The 6421-nt window shown below is 44.2% G+C and overlaps 1 non-coding gene across 1 annotated transcript; it reads left to right on the top strand.

Moving 5' to 3' along the window:
- The first annotated feature begins 3941 nt into the window (after positions 1–3941).
- Positions 3942–4048, top strand: LOC120279747. The gene has a single exon (XR_005542050.1). It is a non-coding gene; the product is annotated as a small nucleolar RNA R71 (small nucleolar RNA).
- Positions 4049–6421: the final 2373 nt, after the last annotated feature.

Below are 6421 nucleotides of genomic sequence, written 5' to 3'. Positions count from 1 at the left end.
AAAGCTAATCTCGTAATGTGTGGACTCGAGAAGATCGCTCCCAATCTGGCATACTGGCCCTCATATCAAATGTAGTCAGCGACGATGTGCCCTAGATGGATCGGTATGCGTTGCATCATCAAATACAAGTACAGAAGCTCCTCGCCATTTCCGTAACGGCAGGGTGCTATCACCACGGCCATTCATCGACCTGCTCATGATGGCATGTAGATATCGATACGCAGGTTGTGAAAGACACATGGCCTTGGACACCCCCGGCTCATACTGGCCCGGACCATATAATGTTTTATAAGCTCCAGGATAATCTGTCGGTAATTGAGAATAATCCTCATTGTCTATAAATGCCTCCTCGTACAAGCCGGCCCGAAATGAGAACTGAGTGATACTCAGACTATAGTGATGTCCAAGTGCTCTGAATTGAAAGACGTCGTGGCTGACAAATCTCACATAGGATCTGTCGAACTCAAATGACGACAAGACCTCTATTGTAAGCTCACCGATGGCTGGCTATCTAATCGACAACAACTGCCTCCAACCACCCACCGACACGAGATCCTTAACCTCATCGGCTGAACTTGTCTCCTCGTCAGTAAATCTCTCAGTATGCTCATGTCTAAGAATTGAGTCTGTCCTAACCGAAGTCTCAACAAACACTCGTAACGGGCCTGATGCTCGGGTATAGTGAATCTCATGCCCTCGGACTCAAGAGATGACTCATGCGGCCACTTATCAGCTTGCTTCTTTGACCTGCGTGCCATAATCTGCAAAATTTGAAAGAAAACTGATCAAACAAGTCAATTATGCAATGTTGCAGAAATCCACACAGTCGTGTGGAATTTCTGCATGCCCGTGTGGATCCACGGGGAGTGAAAAAGGCATGGCCACGCCTCAAAAATAAAAAAATACACCGTTAAATCACTTTTAACTTCATTCTAAACATGCATACTCATTCTAATTATAGAAACGAAGCATTATTCACTAGTTTCATAGGTTAAAATCAAGAATTTGTGAAGAAAACAAAAGATAGGGCTTACCGACTAGTTGAAGTGGAAACCTTGAAGCCGCAGGAAAACCACACAAAAATCCCTCCAAATATGGCAGTGCGATGTCGGGAAGAAGTATGAGGGTGCTCTCAGGCGAAGAGGGAGTGTGGGAATGAGAAGAAACGATGATCCTTTAAAAGGGCTCGCGCTTCTTGGCGTTCTGTACAATCGCACGGCCATGCGGAAATTACCAACGCCCATGCGCCTCCACAGGAAAGCTTCACAGGGGCAGGTGCACGCCCCTGTGCACTCTCGGGAAAACACTCACTGCCTCTGAACGCAAATACATGGGTGTGTGGGAAATACCCACGCCCATGCGCTGGACCCACAGTGGGCTCAGCAAGCCCCCCGTGGCTTCTCCGTCCACTCGAGAAGAATCGCTAAGTTTCTCACACACCCGTGTGGAAATACTCGCACGGCGTGGGCATTCACAAGCCCTAACTAACGAGGGCGACCGCACGCCCTGTCTTCTCGGGATGGAGAGAACTTGTCGCAGAGATCCGCATGGGCTTGTAGAAATTATCCACGCCCGTGGATATTTCACAAGTTCATCCACAGGGACGAGTAGACGCCCCTGTGCGCTCTCGGGATAGTTTGCCAAGTCTCTGCGGAAATCACACACCCGTGTGGAAATTACCCATGAGTGTGCGAGAATTACAAGGTCGTTCACAAGGGTGAGTCCACTCAATGTGCCTTCTCCTGGATGAGCTCACAATACAAAACCACGACCGTGTGTTAATTCCACACACCCGTCTATTTTCTCTAGATGCCTTAGAAAACTCTCCAGGCTCTGCAAAAAATTTCTGAACATGTTTACACACTTAGAGCCTGCCCTAATATGCAACTATACCAGTGAGAAACATGATAGATAGCTCAAACTACCAAAACTTCATCAAATTCACATGAAAACACACGGTGAAATTACAAATCCACAAGAAAATCATATCAAAAGCATCTACAAATCAAGACACTAACACTCAACAATTTATTCAAGCAAACACTAAACTACCAAATTAAGAAAATAGTAAACACTTGGGTTGCCTCCCAAGAAGCGCTTGTTTAACGTCACTTAGCTTGACGTACCTTGTCTTACCTCACGAGGGCTCATAAATGAAGGTTGCCCTCTTACCCATGACTTGGAAACATGATGAGCAAAGTCTCTTGAAGGTAGAAGAGGAATTATCGGGATTGGGACCACCTAGCAATGATTCATCCAATTTGTTCCTGTTTCGCAGCACGTCTCCAACAGACCTTGGAGCGTTTCCAGTGGCGTCTTTGAGCCCTCTTCATCTTCTAGAGCACCTTCTTTCATGATCCCTCGGGGTTGATGGTACTTCTTCCGCTCTAACCAAGCATCATGATTCCTTCATTGTCTACCTCTTGGTCAAACAAACCCTTGTACGGGTCCGGATTGAACATTTCCTGCATATATTCATCAACAATCTCATTAGTAGTGTCTATAAAATACAAAGTATCATCGAAATCAAGAGAATGCCGCATGGCTTCAGCTAGGCGGTATGTGAAATTGTCATCTCCAACTCTCAATGTTAACTCTCCGCCATCCATGTCAATCAATGAAGTCCGCAAGAACGGCCTCCTAAGTATCAAGGGTGCATCCGCATCCTCATCGATGTCTCACTATTAGATCCGCTAATTGCAAAGTCATTCGAGTGGGCCTAGGCTCTCCCAAGCCTAGCTTCTGAAAGAAGGTGTATGGCATGACGTTGATATCGCCCATGAGTCCGCCAATGCCATTTCTTCACCCAAATTGCTAATGTTACATGGAATGATGAAGCTTCCCAGGTCTTTCTTCTTGTTCGGCATATTCTTTTGCAACACCTCCGAGCAAGAAGCATCTAAGATCACTAAAGCAATGTCCTCCAACATCCTCTTGTTGGTCAACAAATCTTTCAAGAATTTGCATACATAGGCATTTGAGCAAATGCCTCAACAAAAAGGAATATTGATGTGGAGTTGTTTGAACAAACTTAGGAACTTCTTGTACTATTCATCCCCTTGGTCATTTTTCAATCTAGAGGGACAAGGGATTCTTGGCTTGAAAGGTGGGGATGCCACCTCCTTCTCTTTGCTTGCTTCTTTCTTAACCTCTATAGCCTCGGGTGCGTGTTCATTGGGCTTCTCACTCAGAAGCTTACTCCCTCAACCTCATGACCACTTCTCAAAGTGATAGCCTTCACATGCTCTTTAGGGTTGGTTTCGGTGTTACTCGGTAAGCTTCCTTGTGGCTTTTTTCCGATAAGGACTTGCCAATCGCCCTACTTTATTTTTCAAGATTATTCAAAGAGGTGGTGTGGTTGTGAAGTGTAGCCTCAACTCGATTGGAATCTTGTATCGATGATTGTACAAACATAGTTAAGGCCTTCTCCAAATCATTCATTCGGGTCTTCAAACCTGAAACTCTGTTTTCCATGTTTGGGGCTTGCTGTTGTTGTTAGAAACCCGATGGCCCCATGGCCTTTTGTGTACCTTGGTTGCTCGATGAGAAATTGAAATGACTCTTCCAACCCAGATTGTAGGTGTTGCTGTATGGGTTTCCTTGATTCCTCATAGCATTAACTATAAAATCGACATTCTCAATCGAAGATACATCACCAATATAGAGCAGGCAATCAGAGAGAGCATGTCCTCCACCACACCTGGTGCAAGTAGTCACGGCTGCCACTCTATTCGAAGTTACTGCATCTATCTCATGAAGGTCGGCCACCTTTTTCTTCTCCCTAGCATTCCATTGGTAGTTGTTTAACCCCATTTCTTCAATTAGTTGACGGGCTCACCGGGGGTCTTGCTACCTAAGGTACGTTCTGCTACCTCATCTAAGAGTTGCCTTCTACTCGAATTTAAACCGTTGTAATAAGTTTGAACAATCATCCACTCCGGAATCCATGTTGCAGGCAATTTCTCAAGAGCTCCTTGAACTTTTCCCATGTCTCAAATAGAGACTACAATTCCAATTGTACAAAGGATGAGATCACATTCCTAAGCTTTACAGATTTTTTGGGAGGGAAATAACGGCCAATTAAAGCTTTTACCATCTCTTCCCATGTGGTAATTGATGCTCCAGGTAATGAGTGGAGCCACTGCTTCGCTCTCCCTTTCTAGGAAAATGGAAAGGCTCTCAACTTGATGGTATCATCCGTTACCCCATTTATCTTAAGCATGTCATACACCTCGATAAAGTTTTTCTATATAACTGCTTTGGATCCTTATCGGCCAAACCATTAAACTATGCGATTGCTACAAAATGAGGATGAATGCCTGCTTCAAATCAAGTTCGAGTATGAATCGGGGACGCACAATGCTTGATTATGTCCCCAATACTAAAAGGTCCGCATAATCGAATAATGTCCGCTGCTGCTTATTCTGTTTTGCCATATTTTCATATTCTTCTACTTCCAAATCAGCTAGATTAGATTGTTCTTGTATAGGTTCTTTCCCTTTTCTTCTAAGTGCACGTTCAAGGTTGGGATCTCCTTCAATCAATATCAAAGGGTTCCCTCGGGTCATAACCTGGAGCTGCACCAAAAGAAAGAAAACAAAATCACAATGATGATAGAAAAGAAGATATGAAATAGAATGAATGAATATATAAGAAAACAAAGTGCACAGTATCTCTAAACGCCTACTCCCCGGCAACGGCGCCAAAAACTTAACATGACCGACTATGCGTGTATACTGAAAGTACACGGGAGTCAAAGTAATAATACCCCCGTGAGAGGGTACTCCAATTCATAGGGAATAGTGCTTAGAACCACAAAGATTGCTATTTAACTAGAATGAAAATATGTTGAAAGTGATGTGAAAACAAACTCAATGCAAACGAAAATAAGAAAAGATAAAGGAGGCGCAAGTAAAAGATAGGGGAGGCAATCGATGATAAATGGGGTTCCCGGATATTGTTCCGCCTAGGACAATCGTTTCAAGTGCAAAACCCCCTATTATGTTTTCTAACTAATGCATTAATGAGTCATGGAGATCCTTTAATATATGATCCCAAATCTAAAGTCAACCATGCCTAACTCTATATATGTCTCGGAGGAGAAATTGAATAACCTCTCAACCTCGTACTCATATAGAATTGCAATGAGTTCTAGTGATTCCAAGTGATAAACCCTATTCCTATGTATAGACCTAACCTTTTGGTCCAGGTGGAAGGTCCCTAACCACAATTAATCCCTAGGTGCTAAAATCACTTCAACGCTTCACTCTGTTACACTCGCAACTAAACCCCGGACGGAAGGTCGTCCCTTAGCCCATTCACTCTACTATGGCCACAAAGAACTCTTGGAATGTGGAGGTAGAATAGATCGGACCCGGATGGGAAAGGGATGCTCCGCTACCTCTCGACTCACCCTCTCAACCCCTCTCCAATCTAGCTTTGTCTAACTCTCATGGTGTGTCACTCACTCACAAGAGTTACCAACAAGAACTCTCAAGCCTAGTGTCACTCTAGGGACTATTTAAACAATTAAGCCTACAAGATTGGAACTCACAATAAACATCAATTAATTGAAAGCATAATAAAGAGATTCAATGAAATGAATACATCCTAAGGTTCACAACAACCAAGTACCCACTAGGGGTTTAGTTTCTCCATGGAGCAAAATACAATCGATAATGAAATCAAAAGTAAAGAGATGCAATCCATGAATGAAAGCCACCTTGTGTTCATGTCGAAGGTCTTGTGGATCGGCCGCGTCTTCTTCAAATGTCCCCTCGTCAAACCTAGGGCACACCTCGCCGGATCGGTGCCAACGAAAGCTCTTCTAATAGCTCTCTTTCGAAGGAAAAACGCTGTGTCGAAGGTCGTCAAACCTCTCTAAAGCCTTGCCAAAGCCTCTCCAAACCCTAGCTCGTGCATCCAAAGATAGAGAAAGGTGGAAGAAAAGATAGGGGAAAAATATGGAGAAAAGAATGTCAAATCGGGGTTGGAATCGGCTTTTAAAGGGTCGGAATCGAATCCACATACCCATGTGCGTGCTCTGTGGATTTTTCACACGGGCGTGGGAATTTCCACACGCACCGCGTGGATTCTCTGCTTTCATGTTTTTCTCCGCCACCGTAAATAGCGTCACTCGTAGTATTTTTTTCCCTACAATGTTTTCTCCAATACCCCTCGCACAAGATCGCCCTCGAAATACTCCCCGAATCCATACTTTCATCAAGTAACGCAAACGGGCACACATTTACGCCGTGGATCGCTTTGCTTCTATATGCACAAGTCGAATGCTTGAATGTGACTGCCCTTGTGCCCCTCCAAATAGTTGTGCTAACTCGAGTACGAGGAGAATGTCACACATTCCTGCATCTGGATCCCGACCTATGTCTTCGAGTTTGAACCTTAGCAAGATTTCCTCCAA

The sequence above is a fragment of the Dioscorea cayenensis genome, chromosome 16 (assembly GCF_009730915.1).
Source record: "Dioscorea cayenensis subsp. rotundata cultivar TDr96_F1 chromosome 16, TDr96_F1_v2_PseudoChromosome.rev07_lg8_w22 25.fasta, whole genome shotgun sequence".
Classification (NCBI taxonomy): domain Eukaryota; kingdom Viridiplantae; phylum Streptophyta; class Magnoliopsida; order Dioscoreales; family Dioscoreaceae; genus Dioscorea; species Dioscorea cayenensis.
This window is presented reverse-complemented; position numbering and strand designations above follow the sequence as displayed.